Below are 15,271 nucleotides of genomic sequence, written 5' to 3' on the forward strand. Positions count from 1 at the left end.
TTTGTTTTTATCTTTCTCTTTTTCCTTTTCTTTTTTCTTTTTTCTTTCTTTCCCTTTCTTTTCCCCTGGTTTCAGGTCTTTTCTGATTTGTTTAGAGTATATTTTCTGGGGACGTTGTTACGCTGTTAGCGTTTTGTTCTCTCATTCATCTATTCTCCCCTGGACAAAATGACAAGATGGAAAAAATCACCTCAAAAAAAAGAACAAGAAGCAGTACTGACTGCCAGGGACCTAATCAATACGGACATTAGTAAGATTTCGGAACTAGAGTTCAGGATGACGATTTTAAAGATACTAGCTGTGCTTGAAAAAAGCATGGAAGATATTAGAGAACCCATTTCTGGAGAAATAAAAGAACTAAAATCTAACCAAGTCGAAATCAAAAAGGCTATTAATGAGGTGCAATAAAAAATGGAGGCTCTAACTGCTAGGATCAATGAGGCAGAAGAGCGAATTAGTGATACAGAAGACAAAATGATGGAGAATAAAGAAGCTGAGAAAAAGAGAGATAAACAACTACTGGATCAGGAGGGCAGAATTCGAGAGATAAACAATACCATAAGACGAAACAATATTAGAATAATTGGGATCCCAGAAGAAGAAAGAGAGAGAGGGGCAGAAGGTATATTGGAGCAAATTATAGCAGAGAACTTCCCTAATCTGGGGAAGGAAACAGGCATCAAAATCCAGGAGGCACAGAGAACCTCTCTCAAAATCAATAAAAATAGGTCAACACCCCGACATCTAATAGTAAAACTTGCAAGTCTCAGAGACAAAGAGAAAATCCAGAAAGCAGCTCGGGAGAAGAGATCTGAAACCTACATGGTAGAAACAGATTGGCAACAGACCTATCTACAGAGACCTGGCAGGCCAGAAAGAACTGGCATGATATATTCAGAGCACTAAATGAGAAAAATATGCAACCAAGAACACTATATCCAGCTAGGCTCATTGAAAATAGGAGAGATAAAAAGCTTCCAGGACAAACAAAAACTAAGGGACTTTGCAAACATGAAACCAGCCCTACAAGAGATATTGAAAGGCATCCTCTAAGCAAAGAGACAGCCTAAAAGTAACATAGACCAGAAAGGAACACAGACAATATACAGTAACAGTCACCTTACAGGCAATACAATGGCACTAAATTCGTATCTTTCAATAGTTACCCTGAATGTAAATGGGCTAAATGCCGCAATGAAAAGACACAGGCTATCAGATTGGATAAAAAGACAAGACCCATCGATATGCTGTCTGCAAGAGACTCATTTTAGATCCAAAGACCCCCAGATTGAAAGTGAGGGGGTGGAAAACCATTTACCATGCTAATGGACACCAAAAGAAAGCTGGGGTGGCAATCCTTATATCAGACAAATTAGATTTTAAACCAAAGACTACAATAAGAGATGAGGAAGGACACTATATCCTACTTAAAGGGTCTATCCAACAAGAAGATCTAACAATTGTAAATATCTATGCCCCTAACATGGGAGCAGTCAATTATATAAGGCAATTAATAACAAAAGCAAAGAAACACATCAACAACAATACAATAATAGTGGGGGACTTTAACACCCCCCTCACTGAAATGGACAGATCATCTAAGCAAAAGATCAACAAGGAAATAAAGACTTTAAATGACACACTGGACCAAATGGACTTCACAGATATATTCAGAACATTCCACCCCAAAGCAACAGAATACACATTCTTCTCTAGTGCCCATGGAACATTCTCCAGAATAGATCACATCCTAGGTCACAAATCAGGTCTCAACCAGTACCAAAAGATTGGGATCATTCCCTGCCTATTTTCAGACCACAGTGCTTTCAAACTAGAACTCAATCACAAGAGGAAAGTTGGAAAGAACTCAAATACATGGAGGCTAAAGAGCATCCTACTAAAGAATGAATGGGTCAACCAGGAAATTAAAGAAGAATTAAAAACATTCATGGAAACCAATGAAAATGAAAACACAACTGTTCAAAATCTTTGGGATGCAGCAAAGGCAGTCCTAAGAGGAAAGTATATAGCAATACAAGCCTTTCTCAAGAAACAAGAAAGGTCTCAAATACACAACCTAACCCTACACCTAAAGGAGCTGGAGAAAGAACAGCAAATAAAGCCTAAACCAAGCAGGAGAAGAGAAATAGTAAAGATCAGAGCAGAAATCAATGAAATAGAAATAAGAACAGTAGAACAGATCAACGAAACTAGGAGCTGGTTCTTTGAAAGAATTAACAAGATTGATAAACCCCTGGCCAGACTTATCAAAAAGAAAAGCAAAATGACCCAAATCAACAAAATCATGAATGAAAGAGGAGAGATCACAACCAACACCAAAGAAATACAAACAATTATAAGAACATATTATGAGCAACTCTATGCCAGCAAATTAGATAATCTGGAAGAAATGGATGCATTCCTAGAGATGTATCAACTACCAAAACTGAACCAGGAGGAAATACAAAACCTGAACAGACTTATAACCACAAAGGAAATTGAAGCAGTCATCAAAAATCTCCCAACAAACAAAATCCCAGGGTGGGATGGCTTCCCAGGGGAATTTTACCAACCATTTCAAGAAGAATTAATACCTATTCTTCTGAAACTGTTCCAAAAAATAGATAATGGAAGGAAAACTTCCAAACTCATTTTATGAGGCCACCATTACCTTGATCCCAAAACCAGACAAAGACCCCATCAAAAAGGAGAACTACAGACCAATATCCTTGATGAATATGGATGCAAAAATTCTCACCAAAATACTAGCCAATAGGATCCAACAGTACATTAAGAGGATTATTCACCACGACCAAGTGGGATGTATGCCTGGGCTGCAAGATTGGTTCAACATCCACAAATCAGTCAGTGTGATACAATACATTAATAAAAGAAAGAACAAGAATCATATGATCCTCTCAATAGTTGCAGAAAAAGCATTTGACAAAGTACAGCATCCTTTCTTGATCAAAACTCTTCAGAGTATAGGGATAGAGGATACATATCTCAGTATCATAAAAGCCATCTATGAAAAATCCACAGCAAATATCATTCTCAATGGGGAAAAACTGAGAGCTTTCCCCCTAAGGTCAGGAACACAGCAGGGATGTCCACTATCACCATTGCTATTCAACATAGTATTGGAAGTCCTAGCCACAGCAATCAGACAACAAAAAGAAATCAAAGGCATCCAAATCGGCAAAGAAGTCAAACTCTCACCCTTTGCAGATTATACGATACTTTATGTGGAAAACCCAAAAGACTCCACCCCAAAACTGCTAGAACTCATACAGGAATTCAGTGAAGTGGCAGGATATAAAATCAATGCACAGAAATCAGTGGCATTCCTATACACCAACAACAAGACAGAAGAAAGAGAAATTAAGGAATCGATCCCAAATACAATCGCACCCAAAACCATAAGACACCTAGGAATAAATCTAACCAAAGAGGCAAAGAATCTGTACTCAGAAGACTATAAAATACTCATGAAAGAAACTGAGGAAGACACAAAGAAATGGAAAAACGTTCCATTTGGAAAAACAAATATTGTGAAGATGTCAATGCTACCTAGAGCAATCTATACATTCAATGCAATCCCTATCAAATAATCATCAACTTTTTTCAAAGAAATGAAACAAATAATCCTAAAATTTGTATTGAACCAGAAAAGACCCTGAATAGCCAGAGGAATGTTGAAAAAGAAAAGCAAAGCTGGCGGCATCACAATTCTGGACTTTAAGCTCTATTACAAAGCTATAATCATCAAGACAGTATGGTACTGGCACAAAAACAGACACATAGATCAATGGAACAGAGTAGAGAGCCCAGAAATGGACCCTCAACTCTATGGTCAACTAATCTTCGACAAAGCAGGAAAAAATGTCCAATGGAAAAAAGACAGTCTCTTCAACAAATAGCATTGGGAAAATCGGACAGCCACATGCAGAAGAATGAAACTGGACCATTTCCTTACACCACACACAAAAATAGACTCAAAATGGTTAAAAGATCTAAATGTGAGACAGGAGTCCATCAAAATCCTAAAGGAGAACACAGCCACAGCAACTTCTTCCTAGAAACATCGCCAAAGGCAAAGGAAGCAAGGGCAAAAATGAACTATTGGGACTTCATCAAGATAAAAAGCTTTTGCACAGCAAAAGACACAGTCAACAAAACCAAAAGACAACCGACAGAATGGGAGAAGATTTTTGCAAATGACATATCAGATAAAGGGCTAGTATCCAAAATCTATAAAGAACTTATCAAACTCAACACCCAAAGAACAAATGATCCAATCAAGAAATGGGCAGGGGCGCCTGGGTGGCTCAGTTGGTTAAGCGACTGCCTTCGGCTCAGGTCATGATCCTGGAGTCCCGGGATCAAGTCCCACATCGGGCTCCCTGTTCGGCTGGGGGTCTGCTTCTCCCTCTGACCCTCTTCCCTCTCGTGCTCTCTGTCTCTCATTCTCTCTCTCTCAAATAAATAAATAAAATCTTTAAAAAAAAAAAAAGAAATGGGCAGAAGACATGAACAGACATTTTTCCAAAGAAGACATCTAAATGGCCAACAGACACATGAAAAAGTGTTCAACATCACTCAGCATCAGGGAAATCCAAATCAAAACCTCAATGAGATACCACCTCACACCAGTCAGAATGGCCAAAATTAACAAGTCAGGAAACGACAGATGTTGGCGGGGATGCGGAGAAAGGGGAACCCTCCTACACTGTTGGTGGGAATGCAAGCTGGTGCAACCACTCTGGAAAACAGTATGGAGGTTCCTCAAAAAGTTGAAAATAGAGCTACCATACGATCCAGCAATTGCACTACTGGGTATTTACCCCAAAGATACAAATGTAGGGATCCGAAGGGGTACATGCACCCCGATGTTTATAGCAGCAATGTCCACAATAGCCAAACTGTGGAAAGAGCCAAGATGTCCATCAACAGATGAATGGATAAGAAGAAGTGGTATATATATACAATGGAATATTATGCAGCCATCAAAAGGAATGAGATCTTGCCATTTGCAACGACATAGGTGGAACTGGAGGGTATTATGCTGAGCTAAATAAGTCAATCAGAGAAAGACATGTGTCATATGACCTCACTGATATGAGGAATTCTTAATCTCAGGAAACAAACTGAGGGTTGCTGGAGTGGTGAGGGGTGGGAGGGATGGGGTGGCTGGGTGATAGACATTGGGGAGGGTATATGCTATGGTGAGTGCTGTGGATTGTGTAAGACTGTTGAATCACAGACCTGTGCCTTTGAAACAAATAATACATTATATGTTAAAAAAAGAAGAAGAAGAAGAAGAAGAAGAAGAAGATAGCAGGAGGGGAGGAATGAAGGGGGTAAATTGGAGGGGGAGACGAACCATGAGAGACTATGGACTCTGAGAAACAAACTGAGGGTTCTAGAGGGGAGGGGGGTGGGAGGATGGGTTAGGCTGGTGATGGGTATTAAAGAGGGCACGTACTGCATGGAGCACCGGGTGTTATGCGCAAACAATGAATCATGGAACACTACATCAAAAACTAATGATGTAATGTATGGCGATTAACATAAGATAATAATTTTAAAAAATGGATCATAGATCTAAATATAAGAGTTAAAACTCTTTTAAAAATTTGTAACAGTGGATTGGGCAACGGTTTCTTAGAAATAACATGAAAAGGACGATCAAATTAAGAGTACATACATTGGACTTTGTCAAAATTAAAAGCTTTTGTGCTTCAAAAGACACTATCAAAAAATGAAAAGATAAGCCACAGAAAGAAAGAAAATATTTTCAAGTCATGTAACAGCTAAGAATCTAGTATACAGAATATAGATGGGACCTCTTACAATGCAACAATAAAAAGACAAGTAATCCATGTTTAACAATCCAGATATATATATCCTATATCATTGAATATATATGTTTTAACTGAATTCAAAATTTGACTTAAATTTAAAAATTATATATACACAATCTAATAATAAGAAGCAATCCAAAGCAAACAACACAGGAAGTTTGCAAATAAACGAAATGAAAATATGCATGATTCAAATGTAGGAAGGAAGTGATTAGCATTAGGTGGGAGGGAAGAAAGAAAGAGTAGCAATATATTAGACCAAATATGATTATAAAACTATGTAAATAAACAAGGAAACAAATAAGAAAAAGGTGTATGCTATACTCATAAGAGAAAAAAACTCATTCAGAAGATGATAGTCATAAAGTTGTATACAACTCATAACAACTTCACAGGAAAAACTCATAAAAACAAAAGAGATGGACCTAGCAGTTATTTTGGCTACTTACCCTGAGTAACATCCTGCTGCAAAGCCATTAACAACTCACATAAATTTTTTAAAAATCTTTTTTAAACATAGTATATTAGTTTGCTAGGACTGCCATAAAAAAAAAAAAAAATACCACATACTGAGTGGCTTAAACAACAGAAATTTATTTTCTCCCACTTCTGGAGGCTGGAAGTCCAAGATCAAGGTGTCAGTAGATTTGGATTCTCCTGGGGCCTTTCTCCTTGGCTTGTAGATGGCCACCTGCTCCCTGTGTCCTAACACGGACTTTCCTCTGTGCATGTGCATTCCCAGTGTCTGTGTGTCCAAATTTCCTCTTCTTATAAGGACACCAATGAGATTGGATTAGGGCCCACTCTAATGACTTCATTTTACCTTAAATCACCTCTTTAAAGGCCCTGTCCTTAGTACAGTCACATTCTGAGGTACTGGGGGTTAGGGCTTCAACACACTGATTTTGGAAGAACACAATTCACCTCATAATACATGGGTAAGAAAGCAACCAAAATCCCCAGGAGCCAAAGTAAAGTGAAATCAGGATGACAGAGAGACACACATTGAAACCATCAGTTTAACTGAAGCCAAATGTCACTAACTGGTAGTAAAGAGCTTTCATTTTGATGACTTGCCTATGAAGACAGAAGACAGGGCCCATACCAAATGGGGAATCAGAAACACCTCACATAAAACAGCATCTTGCAGAATATCATACCTCAGTAGAAGGCAAACTAGAAAAGAAAATCTCCCCCATGTACAAAGAAAGCAAAAAATGTCCCTGTCTCAACATGGACAATGGGCAGGAGGAAAAAAAAAAAAAAAACACCTCCCCTGAAAACCTTTCCATAACCCAACCTTAATATAAGATTGGGACCAAAATTTATACTTCCTTGGGAAGGGTTAATGTGTCCATATTTGATCCCCTGCAGGTTGACCTTTTGGAAAAGGGATTGCTTCCCAAACATTTTGAAGGCCCTTGGACAGAGGGTCTGATGTGATTTTGATACTCATGGAACCAAAGCATCATCACGGACTTCCAATTAGGTTGGGGCAGGTATAAGTAGTCTTGGCTAGGCTCCCATTGGATTCACTGAATCCATGGACTTATCTAATAATATAAAATGGACATATTTGGTGGTTGGCACAATCCCCACATTGGATCTTCTGTCCATAATGTGAGAGCTACCATAGTGGGGAAGACCAAGTGAAAGAGCCCCTCTGACATAGTACCCCCCTGCTCTTCGTCAAGAGGTTACATCAGAAACAATCTTATATTCAGGGTAAATGGCAGAAATTATTAGAAAGAGGAATTACAAATTAAAGGAAAGAGGGGTCATTCCATTATATTCTCATCTAATTCACAATTCTGGCCCTGCAAAACCAAGACAGACATTGAAGGATGGTTGTGGACTAAGTTCAAATGGAACCAGGTCATAGCCACAATGATAACTATGCTAGATGGGGCACCTGTATGACAGATTAACATGCTTTGGTTACATGGCATGCAGCCATTGATTTGGAGGATGTTTTCATTTCCATTACTTGTCAGGAATGAAAACCAGAGCAGTTTGTATGTACTCAAGATGGACAACAGTATGCATTTGCAGGCTTGGCCCAAGGCTATGTAAACTCTCCCTCCCTTAAACCTATGGACTAAGTGCTCTAAGGCCCATAGAGACTTCAACTGGCTAGACATCCTGAAGAGCATCACATTGGTCCATGTATCAATGACTAAGTTAATAAGACCAAATCAGCAACAAGTGGTACAATATATGTGCTCCAGACAATGTGAAAAAAACCCTGTTTAGGAACCTACCCAACAGTGAAGTTTTTAGTGGTCTGAGGCATGACGGAGCATCCCCTTCAAGGGAAAGAACAAATTATTTTATCTTACACAATGCCTGGTAAACCTATTCAGGTTCTGGTGGAAAAATATTCCACATTTGGGAAACTTCTCTAACCCATTTACTGAGTGACACAAAAGGCTGCCAGCTTTAATGGGGCTCAGAGCAAAAAAGTTCTCTGCAGCAGATCAGGCCTGCTACTTGGGCCATACAATATAGCAGACCTGGTCATATTAGAGGTATATGTAATGGGAAAAGATGTCCAGTGAAGTTTATGTAAGTTCCAGTAAATGAATCACAATATAGACTCTAGAGTTCTAGAATAAGTCAGCAGTACAGAATTTTACACCATCCAAAAAACCCCTGCTCCTCGAAATGTGGTATGTACATACAATGGAATATTATTTGGTCTTAAAAAGGAAAGGAATTCTGACATATGCTGCAATACAGATGAAGCTTGAGCACATTATGTTAGGTGAAATAAGACAGACACTAAAGGACAGATGTTGTATGATTCCACTTTCCTGAGGTACACAGAGTAGTCAAATTCACAGAGACGGATAGTAGAGTGGTGGTTGCCAGGGTCAGGGAGAGAGCAGAATGGGGAGTTACTGTTGAATGGGCACAGAGTTTCAGTTCTGCAGGATGAAAAGAGTTCTGGAGATGGATGGTGGTGATGGTTGCCCAACAATATGAATGTAGTTATTACCACTGAATTGTACAGTTAAAAATGGTTAAGATGGTTAACTTTATGGTTTGTGTATTTTACTGCAATAAAAAAAAAAAGATTGGAGGAAAATTGCTATTAGCAATCTTCTCTGGGGCAGGCAAAGATTGAAAACCTGATAAATGAAGAAGCAAGTGACTCGGCAGCCAGAATAGCCTGCCATAAACTGGGTTCTATGAGACTCAGGAAAGGTGGGCCCAACAGTAATCCCTTCTAAGATGGACAAAGCAGATCCAGGATGAGGAATGAAAGGTCAAGAGAGGCAGGTAATGACATAAGCAAGTGGCCATTCCATGCCATCCACCACCAGTTTCTCTCCATAAGCTAATACCTGAACCACATGGGTGGGTCTTCTGAGATAGAGGCACGTGAATGGACATATTGAAGTGAGTATGAAATATAACGTTTTTCCTATTTCATGTTAATGTCCATCACAGAAAAGATCTTTTACTAAAGATCCAATAGACAAAATGGCTCAGCATTCCTCCATCATCAACTATTCCAGTGCTGGCAAAATAAGTATGTGAACTGATAGTGAATGATGGCAGGTTTGGGGCTTATGCATGAGCTCAACAGAATGGGCTCTCTCTCACCCTGGCTAATGCTGCTACTGAATGTCCAATATGCCAACCACAGGGACCAATGGTCCTATCATGGTACCATTCCTCAAGGAGACCAATCTGCTACTTGATAGTATTGATAGTTAATTATGTTAGACCTCTTCTACTCTGGAAGGAGTGACCATTCATCTTGACCAAAACAACATACATTCCAAGTATGAGTTTGTTTGTCCTGTCCTCAGGAGCACTCTTATAGGGCTTACAGAGTATTTGATCCACCAACACAAGATCCCTCATTATGTCACATTGGACCAGAAGATGTACTTACAGCAAAGGTGGTCCACCAGTAGTCACATGTCTACTAGTTCTATTACATTCACTACCACAAAGAAACTGGCAGCGTGACAGAGTAGCTAAATGACCCTTTCAAGGCACAACCAATGTGCCAGCTGAGAAATAACATCATGCAAGAATGAGTCTCTGTCCTCCAGAATGTAGCAAATATCCTAAGTAATGACCATTATGTGGTATTGTGTTTCCAATAAGTGAAATCAATAGGTCTGGACTGAACATAGAAGTGGCCCCATACACCATCACTTCCAGTGATGATTTACTTGGAGAATCTGTACTTCTATCTCTGTAATTCTAGGTTCTGTGGTTCTAGACATTCTGGTTCCCAAGAAGGGGAACACCCCACCAGGGGATGCAAGTGTCCTACTAAACTTTAAGATATGAACACCAACTTCAGGATCCTCATGCCAAAAGACTAACAAGCCAGGAGATGGGTCACCATCCTGACAAGGTAACTGATCCTGATCAGGAAGGTGCGGGGTTGCTGTTACATAGTGGGGTAGGGAGGAACATGTGGGGTACCCAGGTGACACACTGGGTGCTTCCTAGCCTTTCCCTGACCAGTTTTGATGATAAATAGACAAGAGCAGCAACAGTCTGCGAAGGATGTGGAGACTAGAGGCTCAGACTCTCCAGAGATGCCTCCTCCTGGGTCACCACATCAGGTAAGCCACTGAGGCCAGGGGAGGTGCTGGCTGAGACTGAGAGAAATCAAGAATGGAAAGCAAGGGAGGGAAAAAATGAGTATCAACTGCAGTCCCAAGATAGCTGGAGCAGCAGGTTCATCTGACTAACTTTCCTCTTATAATTACCTTTTCCCCAAGTAAAAACAAAGAGAATCCTGAAGGGGTGAATTGACATGCAGCAAGTGCACCTCAGAGGACAAGGGGCATTCTATGGTGGATGCTGTGAGACCATCCAGAGTCCCCCTTTATGACTGAGGCACTCACTGTATGGTGTATGGCAGGTGCCTACTTAGGACTTACTATTGAGTCTCTCCCCAGAAACAGCCATTAGCTGAAGGGAGCTGCCTGGCCCAAGTATCTGCCCCTCCTTGGGGACAATCTATATCCATTGACTGTCGGTCACTGAAAGGGCACAACTTAAAAGACTACTGGTCTTGAATCTAAACATATTACTTTGAGATAGTATCACTAAATTGAGGTCTACAGAAGTGCATTCATTCACTTGGCAAATATTTATTAAGCATAAACTGTATATCTGGTATACTTGGTATACATCAGTGAACTAAACACGCAATTCCTGTCCTCATGGAGTTTGCCTTCTAGTGGGAGGAGACAGTAGTCAACAATCCACATAATAAGACAGTGAACTATATGGTATAAAGAAAAAAAAGAGCAAGGTCAGAGAGATAAGGAGTACAGGGAAATGGAGAAGAGTTACAGTTTTAAATAGCCTTGTCCAGGTAGACCTCCCTGAAAAGGTGACACTGAGGCATGTTGAAGGAGATTAGGGAGGGAGCGGTGTGATTTTCTGGGAGGAAACTGTAGCAGGCAGAGGAGAGGGATCAGCTAGGCTCAGACCTGGTGTGTTCAGGAGACAGCCAGGAGGACATGCAGCCACAGGCAGTGAGCGACAGGGACCGCAGTAGGAGAGGAGGTCAAGAGGTAAACAGGTGGGGGATAGAGGGGACCGCCTTGTAGGCCATTGTGTAAGGGTCTTGACTTACGCTGAGGGAAATGGAGAGCCAGTGAAAGGCTCGATCAGAGGACTAACACGATCACTTCCACTTTCACAGGATTTTTTGTTCTGCTTTGCTGAGAAGAGATGGGTGGGGTAGGTTGAAGCATAAACACCGGGAGACAAACTAAGAAGCTCTGGCAGCAGTTCCAGTGAGACACGATGGTGGCTTAATAGGGTAGCAGTGGATGTGATGAAGAGATTCTGGATATATTTTCAACATAGAGCCAACCTGATTTCTTGATATATTGATGGGGGTGTGACAGAAAGAGTCATGGATGACTCCAAGGAGCTCTGTGTAAGTAACTAGAAGGATGGAGTTGGGGGACGGGAATTGGGGGAGGGGTGTCAGAAGTTTTGGACATATTTAGTCTGAGCTGTCTAATAGACTCAGAAGCAGACCCTGCTGGTGCTCCACTGACAAGCTGGAAGTGCTTGGGAGTTTGTGTCCCCACCCCCAAAGCCACCTTGGACAATGACTGATGAGTGCAAGAATATAATAGCCCAGCTCCCATTTCTTGCACTGGAACAAACTTAAAGCCATAACTCACACTCCAGAACACCTCTGTAGGAACCAAGCTGAAGCCACCTTCTGCAGAACTTTGCCTGCTATTGTCCCTTGCTTGGTTTCCTCGCCTGCTCTGTCCCTATCCTGCTTCCCCCATTGCCTTACTAGTTTCTCCTAAGAGTGGCCCCTTATAGATCACATACACAAACCCTCATCTAAGGTCTGCTTCTGAGGAGCTAGACCTAAAATGACATCCAAGCAGAGATAGATATATGAAGGAGACAGATGGATATGTGAATCTGAATGTCATCAGAGGGCTTTCGGCCAGAGAAATAAATTTAGATTCAGCTACATATAAATGTACTTAAAGGCATGACAATGAGAGTGACTTGGTATTATTTTTTCATCATGGAGATGCTTTCATCTTGAAAGTAATTCAGGGAATCAAAAGGCTGATTCCTTTTTAAATATTATTAAACTGTAATTATAATTTAATTATCACAAAATGTCAGAAGTTAATATTTGTTAAAGCTGGGCTGTGGGTGTATAGAGGATCATTATATTATTCTTTTGTGTGCATGTTTGAAAATTTCCACAATGAAAATCATACAAGCAATATATAAAAATGCTCTCCTTTAGGAAAAAGAAGTAACTGGGGGAATTCAGGAAGGTGGTTAAAAGGTACAAACTTTTAGTTATAAGATAAGTAAGTACTAAGGATATAACATACAACATGATGGCATAGCTAATGCTGCTATAAGGTATATGAGAAAGTTGTCAACAGAGTAAATCCTAAGAATTTTCATCACAAGGAAAACAAATTTTTTTGCCATTTCTTTTTATTGTATCTGTGTAGGATGATGGATGCTAACTAAATTTATTGAGGTAATTATTTCACAATACACGTAACTCAAACCATTATGCTGCACACCTTAAACTTACATAGTGATATATGTCAATTATATTCAATCTCAATAAAACTGGTATAAAATAATTACATAGTAAAAAACTAGAAATAATATAAATTTCCATCAATAGTAAATAGATATGTAAATTGTGGTTTACTGACACAGCAATGATTATGATGAACTACCTGTAACAATATGAGTGAATAAATCTTATAAACATAATGTTGCAAGAAATGTACACAAAAGAGTATATACCATTTAAGTAAAACTCAAAACAGGTAAAACTAATCCATGCCATTAGATGAGAGTGTGTTACCCTTGGGAGGGTATTGACTGAAGGGTACATCAAGGAGATTTCTGTGATGCTAGTAATGGTCTTTTCCTGGATCTGGTGCTGGTTACACGTGTGAGTCTACTTATTCAATATTTACATTGCACTGTGAACATGCTGACATTTTAGCCTGCCACAATCTCATGGATGCCAGTGGAAGATATGAGACTCCCAGGTCAGAGACAAAGGACTTTATTGCTCCCAGAAATCATGGGCTTCATGTTTGCATCAGTTCCCTTTGACTCCTAAGTACCATGGGGGTGACATGGAGGTGAGCCCAGGTGGATGCAGCACACACACTGGGTTTGCAGCAGACCCGAGGGACCCTAGGATTAGGAAATCTCAGTCTTTTAAAGTGGCTGCAAGCAAACTGCTCAATCTTTGTCCCAGAGGGGGACATTATCTTTACTACATTGGCCAGCAGACAAACCAAGCCTTGTCTCAGAGAGAGACCATCCCTGTCTTCCAAGACATCCTTGAACAGATAGTCTGGAACAAAAGCTGTTGGTGCCTCCACTCACAAGACATGAAGTATAAATACAAGACCCATGGAAAATTGCCTCCCAACAATATTACAATAAAAATGTATATTTAAAAAAATCACGGCTTTCTGCTCCTCCCTGTTCGACAGACAGCCTCATCTTCTGGTGTAGTGCCAGCTATGTCCCGAAACACGATGGTGAAGGTCAGAGTAAATGGATTTGGCCTTATTGGGCATGTGGTCACCAGGTCTGCCTTTCACTCTGGGAGAGTGGATATTGTCACCATCAATGACCCCTTCATTGACCTCAACTACATGGTCTACATGGTCCAGTATGATTCCACCCATGGCGAATTCCACAGCACAATCAAGTCTGAGAAAGGGAAACTTGTCATCAATGGAAAGCCCATCTCCATCTTCCAGGAGTGAGATCTCCCCATCAAATGGGGGTGATGCTGGTGCTGAGTATGTTGTGGAGTCCACTGGGGTCTTCACCACCATGGAGAAGGCTGGGGCTCACTTGAAGGGTGGAGCCAAGAAGGTCATCATATCTGCCCATTCTGCTGATGCCGCCATATTTGTGATGGGCGTGAACCATGAAAAGTATGGCAACTCCCTCAAGATTGTCAGCAATGCCTCCTGCACCACCAACTGCTTGGCCCCTCTGGCCAAGGTCATCCATGACAACCTCAGCATCGTGGAGGGACTCATGACCACAGTTCATGCAATCGCTGCCATCCAGAAGTGGTGTGATGGCTGGGGGGCTGCCCAGAGCATCATCCCTACTTCTACTGGCACTGCCAAAGTTTTCGGCAAGGTCATCCCTGAGGTGAATGGGAAGCTCACTGTTATGGCCTTCTGTGTCCCCACCCTCAATGTGTCAGGCATGGATCTGACCTGCCACCTGGAAAAAGCTGCCAAATATGGCAGCATCAAGAAGGTGGTGAAGCAGGCACCAGAGGACCCCTCAAGGGCATTCAGGGCTACACTGAGGACCATGTTGTCTCCTGCAACTTTAACAGTGACACCTACTATTCCTCCTTCAATGCTGGGACTGGCATTGCTCGCAATGACCACTTTGTCAGCCTCATTTCCTGGTATGACAATAAATTTGGTTATAGCAACCGGGTGGTGGACCTTATGGTCCACAAGGCCTCCAAGTAGTAAGAGAGCCCCCTGGACCACCAGCCCCAGCAAGAGCAAGAGGAAGAGAGAGGCCCTCAGCTGCTGGGGAGTCCTTGCCTCAACTCATCCACCAACACACTGAGAATCTCCTGACCTGTACAGTTTCTATGCCAGACCCCTTGAAGAAGGGAAGGGGCTTGGGAACCCCTACCTTGTCGTGTACCATCAATAAAGTATACAGTATCCCCCCAAAAAATCATTTAAGTAAATCATTACAGACGAGGCTAAAGATAAAGTTTCTTTGACCATTTCCCTTTTCCAAGTCAAGAAGTGATCAATGTTGGGTGCATTCCTTTCTAGACAATTAGCTATACAATTACAAGTATCTACATATGTATGCTTATGTATGCCTATACACACCAATAT

At 40.9% G+C, this 15,271-nt stretch overlaps 1 pseudogene; it reads left to right on the plus strand.

The window, feature by feature from the left end:
* Positions 1-13,915: 13,915 nt before the first annotated feature.
* Positions 13,916-14,884, plus strand: LOC116641826 (annotated as a pseudogene).
* Positions 14,885-15,271: the final 387 nt, after the last annotated feature.

The sequence above is a fragment of the Phoca vitulina genome, unplaced genomic scaffold (genome assembly GCF_004348235.1).
Source record: "Phoca vitulina isolate PV1807 unplaced genomic scaffold, GSC_HSeal_1.0 scaffold22, whole genome shotgun sequence".
NCBI lineage: Eukaryota > Metazoa > Chordata > Mammalia > Carnivora > Phocidae > Phoca > Phoca vitulina.